Source organism: Falco naumanni, chromosome 1, assembly GCF_017639655.2.
Source record: "Falco naumanni isolate bFalNau1 chromosome 1, bFalNau1.pat, whole genome shotgun sequence".
NCBI lineage: Eukaryota > Metazoa > Chordata > Aves > Falconiformes > Falconidae > Falco > Falco naumanni.
This window is the reverse complement of record NC_054054.1, coordinates 49,066,402-49,086,834: the sequence shown is the minus strand read 5'-3', so window position 1 is coordinate 49,086,834 and position 20,433 is coordinate 49,066,402. Positions and strand designations below refer to the sequence as shown.

Genomic DNA, 20,433 nt, shown 5'->3' with positions numbered 1-20,433 from the left:
GCGGCAGCGCCGGCCTCGGCACACGGGCCGCAGCCGGGGGGGCTTAGCCGCCCCACGTCCTGGCCCTCCCATTGGCCGCAGCGGCCTCAGCGGGCAGCTGAGCCAGCCAATCAGCGCCGCGGACATCGCAGTGATATTAATATCATTAATAATAATCAACCCCCCTCCCACCCCCCGCCGAGCGCTTTCATGTCTGCAGCGGCAGCGATGGACGGAGGAGATGCGCCCTCCGCCGCCCGGAGAGCCTGCACCGGCCTGCCAGCCACCGCCGCGGGCTGCCGGCGGAGCGGTGAGGTTGCCCCCCGTCCGGAGCACCCCGGCTAGGTCACTTGAACCAAGGGGGGGGTGGGGGGAAGGGGGTGGGGTGGGTGGAGGGACATCTGCCCCCTGAGCTGGAAGTGTCCCGTCGGTGAAAGGGCGAGTGCCCGGCACGGGACGACAGGGAACCGCCGTCTACACGGTCTCCCGGGGCCCGGTTGGTAACATTTAACCTTTTCCTATATATATATTTATGTATACATATATATATGTATTCCTATATGTATGTATATATGTATATACATATAGAAGAATGTTTGTGTAGATAGATGCATATTATGCCTGTATAGTTTATTTGGAAAGCCAGCCAGCGCCCGCTCATGGAAGGCGGGGTCGCCCAGGACGCCCCATCTCCCGCTGCCCCGGACGGGGAGGCAGCGGCGATGCGCTGCCCGCTCCAGCACCCAGCCCACGGCTCCTGGCGTTACCCTCCCGCAGCCCGACTGTTTTATTTTTATTCCTGTTGTAATTCCGCTTCATGGAAAGCCGTGAAGCCATCCTCCGCCTGCCCCCTTTCCCGAGACTTCTGGATCCGCCGTCCTCGAGTCAGGGACCCCCAGCGCCCCCACAAACTCTCTCTCGCTGCAGGGCGCCGGGGCAGCAGTTAGCCTCTGCCTTTTCCCTCGGGAACAGGCCAGCCGGGTCTCTAGAGGGACGGGTCGACCCAGAGTGCACGTCGGAGACCCGTGGAGGTTCATCCGGCAGTGTTCATCTGCAGGTCAGCTCTCTCCTGATGCCCTGCTCTGCTCTGCCTCCTCGGCCGGCATATCCCTACTTGTCCCCCGTTACGGGTCTCCTGGACAAGAGCCCTTTTCCCAAGGGCCGCCTTCCCCTCCCGCTTTTGGACGGGGGCACTGGCTGCTGCCCGGCGGGAGCGTCCGGCGGGGCCGGGGCGCAGCCGGGAGTGGAGCCAGCCTCCTCGGCACGGAGCTGTCCCGCTCCCCTTCCCGGAGTGGCAATGGGGACCTTTGAGGTCAAGGCTTACTCAGGGGAAAAAAAAAAAAAAAGAAAAAACAATACAAACAACAACAACAAAAAAGAAAAAAAGTAAAAGAAAAGAAAGAAAAATAACAAAAAAAAAAAAGAAAGGAAAAAAAAGGAAAAAAAAAAGGAATAATTCCAGTTCCAAAGACTCCAGAAAGATGCCAGCAGCCAGAGCTCCGAAAGGGACTCTGGAAAAGCAGGGATATATGGCAGCGTGTTCGGCTTTCGGTCCCACCTGGGCAGAGATCGAGAGCAGCCTGGGGAATTGTAAACCAGGCGAAAAGTCGTTTGGTCACTTGTTGCACAGGAGTGATGTTAACAAGCATTGGTTTGATGCTCTGCGCATCTTGGTGCGTGTTGCTGGATAGGAAATACGAGTCTGACCGGTGTGCCTTAAGCATCCATAAACTGTCAGCTCTGTTTGACTGCCAGACTCAGAAAAATATACGTGTGCTATCCGGAACAAATAGAAAAACGTGGACCCTGGTTACTTCTATACATTTTACATGCAATGTGCAAACGATATGCATGTATCCCGTACTCATATTTTATAAAGTGTTCCTACAGTTTACATAATATTATCTGCTTTCCACTTAGAAATAGCCTAATAAAATCAATAAGAGTAAATTTGCTCTAGCTTTTTTTCCTCCTCCACATTTCTTTAGCATAACGTGTAACTAACTTTGGTGTGCAATAATGCTGAACTGTGTTTGTGAAAAGTCATGTATACTCAGACATATTCCTGAAACACAAAATCGGATGGATATAATTCTATACCTGCAAATATAACACTTGTACATACATGTCCGTGGGTAAGAGATATTTTTTTAAGCTTGTAGTTATGTTTAAGTCACACATTGCAGTAGTGACTTGACTACTAACATTTTGTGCTTAATACTCCTTGTGCTTATTATGATGAGGAGGAGAAAAAGGGCATGTGTTTACTGCATGTCTCCCTGCAGCCACCCAGCAGGGCTCCATGTAGGGAGCAGAAAAAGCAGCCAGTGACGGTATTTTCGTAATTTAATGCCAGAAGGAGGCCCCTGCCCCAACTCCTTTCGATGTCGTTTGCCTGGGGGTAGCGCGGGGTGGGGTGTCCCCTTGTGCCGAGGGCATTGCGGCCACCCCGGGCTAACCCCCCGGTCGGGCAAGGACCTCTCCTTCCCTCACCACCCTCTCCTCCCCAGCCATCTCTTCGCGGCACCGTGAACCTTTTATTTTTTGCAGGCAGCTGGGTGGAAAGGCTTTCCCTGGGCAGCAAGCTCCCGCCTGCCTCCAGTGGGGCAGAAGGGGCTTCCCTCCGTTCTCGGCAGAGGTGGCTTTGAGACCAGATTTAGACTGCAGGTGGCGAGACCCTTATTTTTTCCATTTCTGTCTCTGTTTCTTTCCCCGGTACGTGTTTTATCCCGAGGCTTTGGAGACCTCCAGACCGCTGGCAGCTCTGGGAGGTGCGGAAAGGCTGCGGCCAGCGGCCCCGGCGCCGCTGCAGGTGGGGTCTCTCCTGCTGAGCAGTTCTGGCTCCCAGTCCCTGCCGATCACTGGCGTGGGATGCCCGCCGGCCACCTGGCATGGGGTGCCCGTGAGATATGCCCCCTGTCACCATCTCCAACGGCGCCTGAGCCTTCGACAGGGTTGGCTCGACGTGGGTGCAAAGCAAGGCCGGCTGCCGCGCAAGGGGCAGGGAGGAGCGGGGATTTGGGGCCGGGCTCCAGAGGAAACCAGCAGAAGGAGGGCTACATGTGGGGCCGAAAACAAGGCAGGGCAAGAGCCTCCAGTGAGCCACGGTGATGCCGGGCCGGCCGCTCCCGCCGCTGTCGTGGCGCCTCCCGGCCGGGCTGAAACGGGCCTGCCTGCAATGTGAATGCAATTACCCCGCTGGTGTTTGATGTCTCCCCGTGCTCTCCCCCCATCAGCACTGCCTCGATGTGTCGTAAAATAGCAGCGAAATGAAAGACAGGCTTCAGCGCTCCCTGCCTAACCTCTGCTCCTGCCCGCTTCCGAGGGCCCGCCGTACGCTTGGAGCCCGGGTCGTTTGACCCCGAGCGCTGCGGGAGGGGGTGGCTTGCGGGGGTGGCGAATCAGCCTCCCTTCTCCGTGCCAAAAACCTGCACTGCACAGGTCGCCCAGTTCCTATCACCCTCCTAACGGGTCAGGCGGCAGCGCTGCCGGGTAAGGAAATTCTTGGCCAACATCTGCCTCTGGTTGATATACTGAGATGTATATCTATAGATATGTATTTACATATATACATTTTATATATATATATATATATATGCGTATACTGCTAGATAAAAATAGGTTTTCAGCCAGGTTTAACTGTAAAAACAAAACAAATAAAGACCATATACGCATCTTCAGTAAACAGCCATAAGCCACCAAAACTCAAAAGCAGATGCTCGGAAGCAGTGTTTGTTTTTTGGGTCCAACGCTCCTTTGGAGGAGCAGAGGTGGTGGTGGGATGGCTTGGATATCTACTTAAAGAAAACCTTAAAATAAAAGAGCAACCAGAAGATGTTTGCACCTCTAAACCCCTGTGTAATATCTTCCTCTTCCTCCTCCTCCAGGGGAGCTGGGGGAAGGGGGGCCCCCTCAGCTCCTGGGGGAGGCCCACCTGGGTGAGGGTCCTGTGCGCAGCCCTCGGGGATACCCCATTTTGGGTGGCCTTTCCAGCAGGGAACCTGCAAAGGACAAGGACACCACGGCAGCAGGACCCCCCCTTTTTTCCTGCAGGTAGAGAAAACCCTAAACGCTTTCAAATGTGGTTTAAATAGCACTGAAGTGCAGCAACACTTTGTGGAATTCTTTTCTGAATTTGCAGTAAATATTTAAGGGGTCTCTGAAGATGGGGAAACAGAAAAACTGATAATCATTGGATCCCCCTGCCTCCCCCAGTAAATTACCTCTATGAACCCAACCCTACCGAAATCTTCACCATCAGTCATACTGGCAGAGAACTTTTCCCCTTTCAAGGGTGCTGCACAACCCACGCAGGTTTCCGTGGGTGTATTCATTATTCACAAATAGTTATTAACTGCTTTGGAAGGACACTTGAAGCCTGTGGCATGTTCTGACTGTCCATGATACCTGTTTGTTGCTCGTTATAGATGTCACACCGTTGGAAGCATGAACTGCATCGCTGAAGTGCTGGGTCCTTGCTGTATGAAGGGTATTTTAACCCATAATAAATTGTCAGACTGGGGAATATCCTTGGGTACATGAATATACTAGCAAAGAAAACTCTTTGAGAATGATTTTGGGGAATATCTATTCCCATGCGCTAAAATTCCTGAGCCCTTTCAGAAATATTTATTGAATATCTGAATGGACGTGGGGAGAGGGGTAGAAAATGGATCATCAGAAATTATATGATGTCTTTAAAAAAAGGTAGTCCCTAGTGAAATGAGCTAACAATTATAACACAGTCCTGTTTTAAAAGTGACTTTTCCAGAAAGTTCTTTGGCATTTATTTCCTGACACAATTTTAACATGACTTTTTTTCTTTTTTTTTCTTTTTTTTTTTTTTTTTTTTTTTTTTTTATGTACAGTGAGAGAATGCATGGTTTTATTGGTACTGGTTAGGGTCAGCCACAGGAGAATTATGGAGGTCATGTGAAATAGGTGCCAATAAAGCTTTTATTATTGTTATGCAGACAAAAGAGCATTATGGAAAGAGATCCTTACCAGACCTAACCATGGATATTTTGTTCTGTTAACAATCAAGTTGGAAAATACAGAGACAGAGTAAAAAAAAAAAATTACTTTTCAGAGCTATTGAACATTGACCTATTATCCATAAGACTTTTGGAATTATTTTCCCTCAGAAAACGCAGATCTCCTGAAATGAAACACTGCACACAACTCTTGGCTTTGCCTAGAACAAAAGATCAAGAGAAAAGAAAATACTGCACTGCCACAACAGTATATAACTCTTTATATTTTGAAATAACATTTAGCATTTGATTTTTGTGTTATGCAAGATAAGAAAATAAAAGTATTTTTTTAATTAACAAGGTAGACTTTAACTCTAATTTGTATGCACCTACAGTTTGAATCTAAAGATTTTCTGCCAGAAGTTGAAGCTGAGGATTCTGAAGTAAAATTTCATTAAAATGCTGTTTTCCTTCCCTGATCCAATCTTGAATGATTTTAGTGAAGCGTTAAGCCATTTTCAAGGACTGTAATGAACTTCCCCATGTGTCGATACATTGGATTCTTAGATCAAACTTCAAAAACAGTTGGAGCTTAGTGAATTTAGTAAAAAACTCATACCTTCTTAAATCTGATTGACTCAGGAGTTTTAGATTAATTCCAGGACAGAGCCAAATTCAATCAAAGAAAGTATTAAGAACTTACAGTACAAAACATCCTTTGTCTTTTACAGTTGTGTAAAAGGAAAATTGATGCATGGATCAAAGTTAGCCTGCAAATAACATTAACACTGGGGTAAAAATTACACTAGCTTTTGCACTTTTATAGTAAAATGATTCAAACTGTGTGTATTCCAAAGGGAAAGGTTTAAGAAAACTTGTGAAAATTACATGGAGCTTTATTAAATAAAAAAAATCACCTATATTTGTGAGTTATATTAATAAAAGGTGAGTGAGCTCTGCATAGATAGAAAACAGAAAGTATCTCCTTTCCACTGACCTGTAATTCCTTTACCATAGAAGAGGACAACATACCAAGCTTTAAAACTGTGATTAGATCAAGGAAACCTTTTTTCATTGTCATGTGAAAATTATACCTTTGCAAATCATATTTAAGTGAGGCATATAGATTTTCCCACCAAAAAACTCTGTCACAATGATACATATACAAATGTAAAACCATGAATTTTTGAGTCAGTTCAGAGATAATCTTTATAGAAAACAATGAGTAGTTAGAGTTTATGTGAGTCATTAAAATCTGGGGATGAAAGTAATTTTCAAATGGTTCTGGATTGTATTATAAATAAAATTGCAATGCTCCAGCATATGTGGAGATATGTATCTGGAGATATATACAGTTACATACATGCAAATATGTTTATTATGGTGTACAAAAAATAACATTTTCACATAGCGTGAAAGTAGTGTTGAAATGCCTTTAGAAAGGACTGGACCTAGTCAAAATTAATATTGTAATGAACTCAGATCCTAATGTAAATCCATGGAAACCCCAGATGCATTCACTTTCTTGTTCTGAATTATTTTGTTATCAAGTCTGATTAGTCCTAGAGAACCCTGAAGCAGTAGGAAGGCTGGGTCAAACACTGAGTGAACTCGGTGGTAAAGCTCTGTTTGCTTTCCCTCAGCAAGCAGCACTGAGATGTTCTATCTTCCCCGGGATCTCATGGGGCTCGGCAGGAAACCCAGCTATATCAGCTCCTTCTCACAAGATTCCCCTTTGACTTCACAAACTCCTTGAGTTGTGTTAGGATGGCACAAGCCAGTTCCCATAGCAGTTCCTTATGAAACCTGAACACCATGGCCAGCATTCTGTCCTTGCGAGGACATGAGAAGTCAAACCAGAAATTTACACAAGCCTCTGGCTATGAATAATAAAATCTACACTGCAGTTATCTGAAATTGGAGTGATAGGTGGACTTGCTGCAGGAAAATTTCCATATCGCACTTTGCAAATCCATGTCTTACCCAGAGCAAGCTAAAGTCTTGATTTAAATGGAGGCAGTACTGGAGAGATGGGCAAAGAGGGCTGAAGGTACACCCGTGTTGTGTGTCAAAGAGGTACGTCCTACCAGCTAAGTAGGAAAAGGTGCAATAGCCCTTTTAGCGCCTTCTGTCATGCAAAGTTCTCTTACCACATCTACTGGGAGGATTAATCAAAGTGGAGACCTCTACATCTAACCTTCTCATCCTGTGCTCTTCTTAAAGACAAACCATATCTAGCCAATATTGTCCACATAATCAGGGAGTAACTGTCATGTAAGAAAAGACAGATGGATCACTTCACATGTCTCCTTCCAGCTGTCTGGTCTTGGGGAGGATTTCTTGCTGCTTCATGACAATACATACCATGGTGCAGATGGGTGAAGGGCAGCTCTGAGGGGAGATGCAGTTAACTGGATTTTATGAGGCGAAGGCACTCAGTTGCAGGTGGGACTGCTCCCTTTAGCAAGCACACAGTGATGGTGTGGTGTCTCCACTCTGAGTCACAGATGACTTGGTCTTCCCTTGTCCTGCTCAAATGCTTCATATGACTTGCCTTTCTTGGCTGAGCATACATAGGCAAGCTAGAAAGAATCGTGGCACAGGTTTAGACAAATGCCTGTTCAAAGTCTTCACTGTAAACTTACTCCCTGGCAGATTTTGGCTTACTACTCCCCTTCCAGGCCATGTCAGGGCATTTATAGAATAATAAAGTCCACAGTCTGGTCCTGGTAGGTATCAGACCAGTCTGTTTTGAAGTGGAAAAGCATGTAGTCTGCAGACACAAGCCATGTCATTTGCACTTAGGACTAGAGGATGGGGCCAGCATGGATCCAACCCGAAGCAGCCAAAACCCTGCTGTTTGCTTGGCAAGGGACAGCAGTTTCCTCAGACAGTAAGAAGAAAAGGTGCTCGTCATCACAGTGTGCAGTTATGGTAGTTTGGGTAGTTGATGTGTGTTTTGCAAAGGGGAGTACCTCTTGCCTACACATCTTCCTCTCCCTAGATAGCATCCTTGCAAAAGCCTGGCAAACACCAGCCCTTTAGCAGTATTTATAGCTGTATCTCTATCTGAGGAGCCACTCTAAAAGTAGGCTAACTCAAAACATACCACATCACTGCTTGGAAATGCAGATGTGAAGGGATATCTGGTTCTAATATATAGATCACCTTATGGTGTGGCAGGTTTCAGTTTCCACAATAGAGAGTGCATTTGTGCTAGGAGTGATTTAAGCCATTTGGGACCTTCAAAAGCAGAAACCCTTCATGAACCTTATTGGAAATGACTACACTTGGGGGAAAAAAAAGGAAGAGAAACTAGAGGGGTGATCCAAGATCACACACATCTAAAGAGTGGAAAGGAAGCCTTTTCCAAAATGTTGCTCTTTCTCACAGAAAACACCTAAGTTGGGTGTGAGAGAAGTATCTTCATTACTTTGCTGAGCTATGAAGTCTTGCTAATGCTGGTGGAACTGGCATTGCAAAAAGCCACCAGGTTTAGTTCAAAACAGTCAGTTTATTAAATACTAGCAATATCAGCTGTCATATTTTCTATTGCGTTGTCCTTTTTACATTTCTCTTTTGCTGCGGGAGGCAATGAGGAGGACAACAAAGCAGGCTTTTCCTTTCAGATACACCTGGTGGATTTGAGCTCTGGTATTTCTCTTTCCCTCACTGCACAGAAATCCCTTAGGAAGAGCAAAATATCAGCGTAAAGATCAGCTGTGCAGATTGGAAAGAAGGATTTTGCCCTTGGGTCCAAAAACTGGAATGTTTTCTGCAGATCATAGACTCCGTAAAACATATGTACTCAATAAATAAGCAAACAAGGCTTGTGCTTGAATGGGGCTTCCGTGCAGTAAAGGAAAAGAACATTTGGCGAGTTGGGGTCAGGGGGTTGATACTTAGGTCCCTTGTATCCTAAAGCCAGTCTTTTTTGCAAATACCTACTTTTCTTCTTCATGCCAACTGTGCTGTCGAGGTACAGGAGAGGAACCTTTCAGAAACTTATTCCAGGTGATTTGTAACGGTGCTTCCTCACAGAGCTGACTGTTCCCATGCAGAAAATGGAGGGCATATGTCTACCTTGTCAAAGAGGTAAACCAGATGAACTAAGAAGGCTTTCCCTCATCCGCATCTACTGTCTGGCTGCTTGCACAGATCAGCAGGGAAAACAACAGAGGGGAAATAGCTGGAAGGATGCCAGCACTCCAGGATTTTGGCACCCCTCTGTAGCAGGAGCTTGGGGTCTTTTGGCATCCCTCTGCTCCGGAGCTGTCAGCAGGTAACACACTCTGTTGTGTATCTTAGAGCTGCTGAAACATTACGTGCTCTGTCTCCACCTTTTGCAGAGATTGCCTGACCCTGCCCTGCTCCTTGCTTAGGGTGAGGTGGTTTCAATCCTCTCAGCAGCCCCAACAGGTCATCCAGTCTTGGTCGTGCCTAAGAAGCTGTCCTCTTACATTTAGCAAGAGAGAAACATGTCCACCATCTGCTTGCAATTGCTCTCCAAGATGCTGAACACAGCCTTTGCTTTCATGTGTCTCCTGAATGTTTGACAATCAGGATATTCAGCCTGAGCATGATCTTATCGGTACTTTCTGGTTATCAGACCAAAGGCTCAAACACCACCAGGTCTCCACAGGGTTCAGCCGGGATGGAGGATGTGTGCGTTAGACAAGGTGGCTGTCCACAGCAGCATGCACATGTTTCCAGCGTTCCAGGATCCCCACCTGGGGCAGGAGCCAGCCAGAAGTCAGGTGTCAAGTCTGATAGATTTATCTTGACTTTTCCTGTGCAGACGGGCACCTGCTGAGGTGACCCATCTCCCCTCTCCATGCACCCCAAATTGGCAGGGATGAACGCTACCACCAAGTGGTGCCAGACATCACTGTAGAGGACAATGACATTAAACCAAACACCTAACTTCTAGCTGGTTGAAGCTGATTGAAATAAAGCCTACCTTTCTTTATTTCCTCATTTTCTGGCTGCTTCTAGCTTGTCTAGCTGCAATAATCCTTTCTCCATTTGTGCCTTTTAGTGTGAAGAACAGCAGAAGCAGAATAAAGACCTGACTCATCACTCCGTCTCCTGCTTACCCTTAAAAATGTATGCATGTAGCCTCAAAACTATGCCCTACAGAGATGCATGGCAGCCGTTCCCTTACATAAAATGGCAAGTTTTGTGTGACAGTGACCCAATTATTACATGGCACAGTGAAGTTGATGTCAAGTTCAGCTGAGGATAAAAAACACGGTGTTTAGATTTGTTGTTCTTTTAGTCCACAGGGATAAAAACCAATTGAATCATCTGGAACTCTTCATTTCCAGCTTAATTTTAATTGTTTTTTAAGCAAAACAATTATATTTTTCTGAATTAATTATGTTTGGTTACGTGGATCTTAACCTTGTGTTCAATTCACACACACACACACACACAAAAAAAAAAGTGTCAAAGAAATATTTCCTTGGACATTGTGATGGTCAGTGAAGTCTTGTGAGCACCACTGGCATCAACAGTGGATTAAAGAGACATTGATTCTGAGTCAGAAACATCAAGCATCTTTTTATCTGATCTTGTGTTATTGCCTTCTGTCCTGTGCCGATATTCCAAGTGTTCCTACATATGTTTTTTTCCTTTTGATATATCTACTAAAGCCATTTAAAAAAAAAAAATTGAAATCCACTGAGATTTGGCTCAAAAAAACCTACCTTATCCTGAAGAGGTACATATTTAAATGTGGATTATCCTTGAGAAACCTGAGTCTGGGGAATCTGATTTCTTCTTTCCATAAGGATCAAATCTACAGTTTGCACGAGGCATGGGAAGGAGAGTTAATCAGTATTTGCATGTTACTGATCCTGAGTAACCCTCAGTGTTACTTAGAGAGGTTTGGGAGCCTTGTTGACACCTAATGAGAACCTACAGATTCTTTAGGTTCAATTTAAATTCAGATTAATATTCCAGATTAGATTACTACTAGCAATTTTGCAAGCACTAATAAATCCTAAAGGCATTATTGGTACCTAATCAGAAATTAAGCAGGATATGTAGACACCATTTAAAATTCTACCATGATGAACATGTTTAGAAGAAGTTTAAAAATCTTAAGGTTGTCATTCACGGAGTCTGAATCTGGGGAAATTATTAGCTGGCGTGTGAGTTTATGCTTCCATTTAGCAAGAATAGTTTGGATCCAGATGAGATCTGAGGAAATTAATCCAAAATCTGTGCCTTTTCCTGAGCTGGGAATTTTCTGAGTAAGTGTCTGGATCTGACCTATTTCAAGACAGTGATGTCTGACCATAGGCCACAAAGTCCCTGTTCCAGACTTGACTTATTTCTATTCTGCAATCTTACCTGACATTTTTCCCAGGTGCACATGTAGCCAGACTCCCTTGGTATGAAACACTACACCTGTGAAGCAATACGTGGAAAAATACTTTTGCTAGCAGGAATCAGCCTTTTGCATTTCTTCCTTGTGTAAATAAAGTAAACAAAAAAAGTGTCTGATGACTCTGCACTTACGTTGAAAAAGATTAAAATCCTTCTCTTTCTTTCCTCCCCCCTTTAATTTCTTCTTCTTGTACTGGATTGCTCTATCAGCGTGTTTCAATCTGCTTTCAAAATATGTGTCTATATTTACTTGCATGGAAGAAAATGGGAAATGTTAATGTAAGTGAAACATAAGTGAAAATAAGATGATATAGAAGAACATCCTTGTTAACCCTAGCCCATAGATATGATGTGTAGATATGTTTAAATTGCTTAAATACCAGGGCAGAAAGCTACTTGGGTGTCACTGCAGTCCCAACCAGTCTTATCACAGTGCCACCTCGAGGCCAAATCCCACCCGGAGCAGGCACACACCTCTCTAAAACGCTTTCAACCCGGACCGAGGGTTGCGTTTTTCTCATCTCCCTTACTAAAAAATCAGTCAAAGTGAAACACAGGTGAGGTCCGTGGTGTTAAACGGCTCCAAAAGTGTGCCGGTACTTCAGAACCCATCGGGATGCTCACAGATGTTGCGAGAGCGTAGTGCGTGTAACCAATTGCAAACAAAAGTGATGGCTGTGGTCTAGATGGATTAAGGTTTTTCCTAGCAGTTCGGTATTGCACAATCCAAATGCATAATAAACTTAGATCTGTACTTTTGCCAAGTTGCAATTTATAAATAAAAGGGCTCAGAGCAAGCCAGTTTTCCTATTTAGTTTTAATAGCTAATACTCTGAAAACCTCAAGGCTAATTAAACAGTTCATTGCCCTGCTGCATTTAATTATTCAGATATTGATCTAACATCTTAACACATAAGACAAAACAGTGACATATTTTATATTTGGAAATGGAAAAAATAGGAAGCAGACCTGTTTAAAAGTGATTTAGCACTTAATAACCAAACTCAAAGAGCAGTGTTTCCAAGTGTGGATTTTTTTCATGAGCCACAGTCTTTCTGTCTATTAAAAAAAGAGAGGGGGGAAAAAAGAGTTAGAAAACCCAATCAACTACAGAATTTTCTACAAAGCCTGCCTCAGTTTTCACATCTAGCTGAAAAAAAGCCTACACGGTACATTGCCAAACCCATGTGTCTCTACAAAGATGAAGACAAGTCATTTTGCTGGGAAAATTGGACCAGCACAGAGGAATCCTGTGTTCAAGGTCTGACTCTACCTGAGATGACTTCTGACTTTGGACTAATAGATATTTAGCTTACCTTGTTTCACTGTTGCCTGAAAACTGAGCCTCATACGTTTCCCTCTTTTACTGTTGTCTTATAGGACTTGGTCTTACTGGGTGCTTAGCTTTGGGACTGAAATAGAAACACCACCACAACACAGAACAAGCTGCTCTATATGGACAACTCTGGTGAGGTTCTTCTTTTGAAAGAATGAGTTTGTGTTCCTCCTTAGGTTTCCCTTTTTTTCCTATTTTAATGCCTTGGAAGCATCTTCACATTTTTGGGAAGCACTCTCATGACTTCTTTGGAAAAGCTATTTTCTCCCTCCCAACCAGAATCTGTGAGGCCTTTGGAGACTGAAAAACACAGATGTTCCAGGTCCACCAGCATCACTTCCATTTTTATTACTACATAAAGCAGAAAAACAGAACCTGGGTTATTTGGAGTGGAAATCATCTGTAATTTAGACATTTACAGCCAGCCTAGACACCCTAAACTGCACAGAAACATGAACCTAGCACACAGTCCTGTCTCATTCACAGGACACGTTTATCAGATACACTGTGCCTGAAAAGTGACTAAACCCCTTAACTGACTGTGAGGAGTGCCCATGGTAGCTGGCTGAGGTACACATGTCCAGTGCATAGGGTGCTTAAATGTCACTACTTAGTGACTTTTGATATTCCCAAAGACATTCAAGACACTTGCATGGGACTTCAAGTATGACATGGGACCTCTGGGAGACTCACATGGTGCCAGAACAGGATCTCTTAATGCTGTATGGCTGGAACGACACCAGACACATTGCTTTGGCAACTGATTCCCACCTGCAAAGACAATGAGATAAACGGCATCATTAACGTCTGTATTTTTTTCAGAGGACACACTAGAAAGCAAAGTGATTCATCAGACCCTAGGCACTATTCACCCTGGATTTGATTCTGCACGCTGGATGTAAGCCCTGTGGCCCGAAGCTCCCTGGTTTGAGGGCTCCTGCTCCTGCTAGAAAAGGAAGCAAACCACCATCACAAAGCAATTCAGTTACATTAGCTGTCGATTTGCAGTCCCTCTGGTGACACTTAGAAGGCCACCTCGAACTTGGTTCTGGGGCAAAAGTAAGAAAGATAATGAAATTACCAGAAAATAATGAGCCGCGCACACGGGCTCCTATGCAAACCTCTCAGGTGCTCTTGGCTCCTCTGAAGTGGAGACTTCACTGCCAGACTAACTGAGACTGCTGACCCAGCTCTGAGGAGTTCTTCCCACAGGGCAGCACAGAGCAGGGACTCTGACGGGAGAGGCAAAGCCGAAGCTGTTACAGTGAGGGAGGGCAGTAGACAGCAACAGGCTGTAGGAAGGGCTTCCTATGCTTTAATCCATGCAAAGGCTGCACTTCCATTCAAGACTGACCCTACAAGCTGTTAACGTTCTATGGCGGGTCATTAGATAGTGCTGGGATAATACTTTTCTCCCGAGGAAGTAAATTTAAAGTCCTAAAAAGCAACATGTATTTCAGTACAATGGCTTGGCAGGGGGTTGATTTAAAGCCTGCCATTTGGGAGACATCCGCTTTACGTAAAATGCAGCATGCTTTGCTTTGGATCAGGAGCAAACATGGGTTTTCCCTTACTTGGATCTAGCACAAGTTATAGGTAGAATATATATATAAGAAGAAAGACAAAAAATAGCATGCAGCATATGGTCATTATTGCACAGTTCACTGGCTGGTAACTTGGTATGCTGCGTCTCCAACTTACAGTAACTGACACCAGATAATACAGTTGGGATTAATCCAGGCTTTATGAAGTGTTCCAAAAACTCAAAGCTAATTATTATGTTTGAGATTCCCAGATTGGCATATGGTATTAAAAAGCATTGTGCAGTTTAGGGGAAAACATAAATTCTGTAGGAACTGTATTTTGCCAGAAAGCTAGCTTTGCCCTCAAATTATTTACTGCTAATTGCAGGGAAGTGTCTTACATATGCCAGTACATTTCTTTTCGAATCTACTAGTTTAGCTCCCGGTGACCTTCTAAAAATTCCTTTGTTAAAACTATGAGAAGAAAATCTGGTTCCCAGCCTGGCCAAGAGAGTTGAACTAACTGTCATAAACTATAGCGGATCATTTTGGATTCACATTAAAATCAAGCTTAATAACATGAAAGCTTGTACATAGTGGGAAATTCTACTTTAATTTCCTTCACTATCTGTTGAATAAAAATCAGCCATGAATATTTTCCTGCAACTTCTCTTTTCCTTAGGGCACTGGGTGCACGGATACAAGTTTACAAAGGCTGTACCTAGCGAGGGGCGTCAGGGGGGTGAGGAGAAGCAGAAGCAGAAGCAGCCAGGCTGTCGTGGGAGGGTGAGATCTGCTGATAGGCATTGGGACCAAAATTTCAACTTACCAGAAACTGCTTTATCACAGTGACATTATTAATTTCTGAAATTATCTAGAATTATGTTGCTTGTTAAGCCTTTTTTTTTTTCAATACGTCTCCACTGTTTAGATTTTCGAAGCGCTGCTGGAGTAATCTGCTGTTAACATAATTTCGGGTGAGCAAATTCTTTTTCAAAATACAACACTTCGCTGCAGCTGTCAGAGACCTTACTTCTACTATCCAAACAGCACCATCTTCAGGCACATTTAAAAACCTGTCAGTTAGGTAGCGGCCACCTAGCCATTCCTCACATTGGGAACGGTCTTTTTCTGGTGCTGAAACTGCAGTTCTTCTCCTCCTGGTTTTTCCCTGGCACTGTCTTTAAGTCTTGACACTTGTCAAAATTAGGCTATCAACCCAGTTGCACCTTTTGTGTCCGTATGACCAAAGCTTGTCTCAAAGCTTCTTTAAAAACTCTTTTTTAAGTTTTTACTCTTTAAAAACAGTTTCACCGTTATACCTGTTTCATACTGTTTATTTCACTTATTTCTGGTGGGATTTTGTCAATCTCCTCAATAGAAAGACCTAATTTATTTTCATTGCGATGTTCAAACAGCATTTTTCAATGACGTGTCAATTCTCTGTTTTTTAACCTTGAAAAAGACGATGCCTAGATCAATTACATTTCACCATCTACTTGAATTGAATGTATGTTTTTAACATAAGCTAAATCTAGTTAAGTCGAAAGAAATACATGAGTTATTAGGCTCTAGCAGTTACCTTAATTTTGTATGTAAACCAAACAAATCTGGGTTTGGTGGGTGTTAAAATCACAAGGAAATGCGGCAAGAAATACTCAGCACACTTTACAACGTCATCGTAATCACCTACTGCTATTTCCCTTAACGAAATATCGTGCATTAGTTGTTTATTCCTCGAATATTATTTTTTCCTATAGTCCACCGGCAAATCAAGGGCAAAGACCTGCACAGCAGCTCCGCGTTCAGGTCGTGCGCCGTTTTCTGGAGCTGTTGGGAGGTGGGGACAGGGAGAGCCCCATCCCTTACATCGCCCACCGCCCACCCGTGGTCTCTGTGCAAGGCGGGCTGTAAAACCACTGTAAGTTCTTTATGGGAATGTTTAGCCTCTAGGAAACACCGTAACTGTTTCTGCCCTCTGTTTTCCAGGTAATAAATGGAGAAAAGATGCAGGTCCTTTTTCCTGCACTCCCGCTGCAGAGAAGGGTGATGCTTAACTTTAGGGAGGGTCTTCACATCCAGCGTTGCCTCCACCAAATTTCCCCTCAATCCATGGGATCCCGTCTGTGGGTACCGTATCTTGCAGCACTGATGGGAAAGCACGTGTTCTCCTGCCTTTGCATCATTAGATAGCCCAACAACGCGGTGACACTTGAGGTTTTCCTTAGTCTTTATTTGGAAAAGAAAAATTCTTCAGTAGTAAAACTGATGGATTTGCCAGTTTTGTGTACATACAGTTATACAGCAAGAATATGATTTGATTGAAGAATCGTCATCAAAATTATGGTTAACCTCTGCGCGGCGTCTGTAGGAAACCTTGCGGCAGGCAGCGCGTTACCGGTCTCAGCGCGCATTTCAACGCGTGCAGTGTTTGGCCGCAGCCGCAGAGGGAAACGATCACCAAATGAAAGAGAAAGCAAATGCCATCAGGGCAGGCTTGTCCCAGGGTCGCGAGGGGGATGGGAGGTCCTGGACGGCCCGCCCCGGGTCGTCCGCTCGGCAGCGGACACGGGGAAACCAGACCTTGCATTGCATCAGACATTGCCTTCCTCTCCAGAAAAAGGGGTTAATCCCTCACCCCTGCTTTGCCGAGCCGCCCCCGGGGGACGCCAGCGGGGGAAGGCTGCTTTCCCGGGGGGGAGCAGGGGGTGAGATGGGGAAGAGCCTGGGCCCCGGGGAGCCCCGAGCCCCGGGGAGGGCCGAGGCCGGGCGAGCCGCTCCCGGGAAGGCGGTGCGGGGCCGGGCCGGGCGGTGCCGCCGCGTCTGGCGCCTTGGCCCCGGGGGGCGAGGCTGGGGGGAAAGGGGTGCGCCGGGGGGTGAAGGCTGGCGGCAAGGCGGTCCCCCGCCCTGGATAGGAACTGGGCTGTTCATAATGAAGGGGCTTTTTGATGAATCGCAGCCAACGGCAAGAATCTTCCGGCTCCTCTGCCCCAAACTTTCCTGTGCCCTACTTCTGGGCGAGAGATCGCCTTTGTGGGTTAATTTAAGGAGACGGGAGGGGCTGCGGCACCGGCCGGGAGGGCAGGGGTGGGAAAACACCGAGGCGCCCTGGAGGGGCCGGCCAGGGGCAGAGGGGTAGCGCAGAGCCCCCCTCCCCCGGCCCCGCGACCGCAGGCTGATGCTCAGCCCAGCCCCAAACCCTCCCCGGCCACTTGTGGGGAAGGGGAACGCCACCCGTGTCTGTCCCCACCCCGTCGATCAGGCCCAGCTCCCACGAGGGCCGCCGGTCCCGCACCTCCTGCAATGCCGCCTCCAGGCCCGGGGCCAGCTCCCGGCCCCACTGGGGGTCAGAGCAGGGGATGCCCACGGCTGCATCTTCAGGTGGCGTTTCCTTCTCCCCGGCCCGAGCGGACCTGCCGTCGGGTGGCAGCCCTCCCGCAGGAGAGGTCCCGAGCGCTCCCCGACGGCCCGGGCCCACAACCGGCCCCGCAGCGCCTGGGCTCCCCCTCGCCCCTCCCGCGGCACCGGCCGCCGGGGGCTGCGCCCGTGGCCCGTTTCCACCCCTGGCAATGAGCAGGGGCAGGGGAAAGGATTTTATTTTAGTTGCTTTTAATTTTTGTTTCTTTAGGGAAACCCATTTTTGTGTTAATTTCGTTTTGTCAGACCCTCTCGGCCCTGAAGCCCCGGGTTTCACGGCCCCCCTAGGAAGAAGTAAGGGGGTGGTCGCACCCCTCCCGACCCCCCACGCGGAGCAGGGGCCGGCAGCGCCCGGGCAGTGCCGTCGGCAAAGCGGCACCAGCGCGGCTCTGCGCAGCCAGGCTCTTCAGCCGAGGGGCAGGCGGGGCAGGGAGACGGGGGACTAAACTTCTACCCCCAAAACCAGCTTCTGTGCCCAGCTGGGAGGTGAATTCGTTCAGTGCCCAGCGCCTGGTGGCCGGCCCGGCCGGCCCGCCGCGGACACCCCTCCCGGGGGCTGCGGCCCCGGCGCCGCCGCTGCTGCGGGAAGCGAAACGGTGTCCCCACCGGCCCGGCGGCATTTGTCCCATCGCTTCCCCTCATCCCGAGTGAAACGGGGATAATCCCGTGAATTTTGCAGGCGAACGCGGGGCAGAGCAGGATGCAGGGCGAGGGGACCCTTACAGAGTCCTCCCCAAGAAGCATCTTCCCAATAATTCTACCTCAGGAATGTCTCTTTCCTCCTTTGGCTTTATGCCAAAGCAGCGAGAATTTTTTTTTTGTCTTACAGTTTGAGATTTTTATTTCTCTCTCTCTCTCTCTCTCTCTCTCTCTCTCTCATCTATTTATTTATTTTTAGAGGCGTTGCTACCTTTATTGGCTGCTTGGGAATTGGAAAAAGAGAACGTTTCCAGAATATTTGGTTTCATTCAAATGAAAATCAGACTATTTTTTTGGCTAGCACTCCCTGGGACTGGACCAAACAGGGTCTGGACCTAAATCAATAAAAAAAAATAAATATGTGACTATCCAGGATGAAAGATACACACCCAGCTACACAGATGTCATGTAGGAAGCTCCCGAGTCAGGACTCTAATCTTTTCGAGATTTGACTTTATGAAAGCAAAGTTCTTTTAAAATAAGTTTTGACACCTCTTTTAGCGTGCACATCCTCAGTCATTTCCTTACTCTGGAGCCTTGCTCAGATCCATCACATAGGAAACATCTACCTTAATTTTTTTGTGAAAATCAAAGCAGAACAAGTATTTTTCTCTGGGAAAAATCCCATAGAGATATGCCCTGCTCCCTGTGAGCCATGAGAACAGCATCTGACCATGGACATAGAACTCCCCATGAAACACCAATGGTAATCAGCATTTTGTACACACAGTTTCCAGCAGATTTTCTCCACTCACTTCACCCACACCTTCATCCTCTTTTCCTCACCACCAGGGCTCTGCAGAGTCCTTCTCCAGCCAAATGTGTTTGTTACTACCTTATGTTCTGGTTTTTACGCTGATTTACCCCACTCTCGCTGCCCTTCACATTGCTCCTTTGGATATTTGTTTTCTTCTTAACCAAAAAATGCTGGTGGCTGTTACCGAACTCTGTTCTGTCCCATAATATTGTCACATTGGTAATGTTTTTAAAAAAGCAAGTTTAAAGAAAATGCATAAAGGTTAACCAGAATCCAACATATACTAGATCCTTTCCATTCTTGAAGGTGAGCTGTGCCTTTTGCCTTTCCCAGAGAACCTTCTAGGGCCTGTAAGATATTATTCTGCATTTGTATTTACCAGGGGTCTCAGAAGTCATATCAGTATATTGCTGACAGAATTTCCTGCCCCATAGAAAACAATCACCTAACTATAACTTCTGTAGCAACAGAGATACTAACCTGACTATTCTGTGCCAAATCTAGAATAACACTATAGCTGAAGATTAACATTTACTTGCACAGCTTTGTGAGACAAAGGTCACTTTTTGGATAGGCTGTAACCACTGGCTGTCTCCTAGCAATGTGATATGTTGGTTATGGACTTTGGTATTAGGGAGATGCAAATCTGTTCATATTCTGAACATCTCTGAGGTTTTGCATTTTGGATCTATCTCCAGTTTTGTAAGACATTTAAGCCCCAATTTTATTACTTTCTGAAATCAGCTTTGGTTGTTTGGGAACTCATTAATATCAGCATGAAATCTTATCTACAAAGTTCATTAGTGTGAGGAAATGCTGGAATTAACTTGGCAAATTTGCTTTTTATGATCATGTTTTTGGAAAGTAGGACCTACAAGCAATTAAGTGTTAAGGACTCATGAAAAAATTAAAGACGACTGAACCCATTGACCAGCCTTTGGTACTCCCAAACACAAACCACATGTTTTCAGGATCTAGGTTTGAATGCCAAGCTGAGTTAATTCAGATCTGATCCTATATGTAATTATGGATAACATCCAGGACCAATTCCATGCCCCACTAGTCGAACTGCATGATTATGGTATCTGCTTTCTGATGAGGAAGAGAAAATTAAGCTTAATGCAAAAACGTTTGTATCACTCATCTGGATGAAAATGTCGTGTGTGTGGCAACATTATTTCTGACCAAGAAATAATGTATCTTTCTTTTAAGAGGCTTTTATCTTTCTTTTAAGAGATAGGATATGCAGATGCTTTAATTGGGGATGGCAACACTCCTGCTCTTGAACAGCTGAAGTGCATCTCTCCTACCTGGGCCATATCACATCAGTCTTTACTTGCCTGGGGGCTGCTCAAT

General features: G+C 45.8%; 2 long non-coding RNA genes across 4 annotated transcripts in view; one reads left to right on the top strand and one right to left on the bottom strand.

The window, feature by feature from the left end:
• Positions 1-97: 97 nt before the first annotated feature.
• On the top strand, positions 98-16,428 carry LOC121087749. The gene is made up of 6 exons (XR_005827720.1): positions 98-289; positions 9,991-10,058; positions 12,496-12,606; positions 12,726-12,813; positions 15,136-15,181; positions 16,194-16,428. It is a non-coding gene; the product is annotated as an uncharacterized LOC121087749 (long non-coding RNA).
• The window catches only part of LOC121087753, a 42,055-nt gene continuing 26,501 nt past the window's right edge, over positions 4,880-20,433 (bottom strand). The window contains exons 3-5 of one of the 3 annotated variants that reach the window (XR_005827726.1): positions 13,375-13,452; positions 7,317-7,534; positions 4,880-5,173 (exon numbers count right to left, since the gene is read on the bottom strand). This is a non-coding gene — a long non-coding RNA (uncharacterized LOC121087753). The other 2 variants (XR_005827725.1, XR_005827724.1) reach the window with 2 other exon arrangements.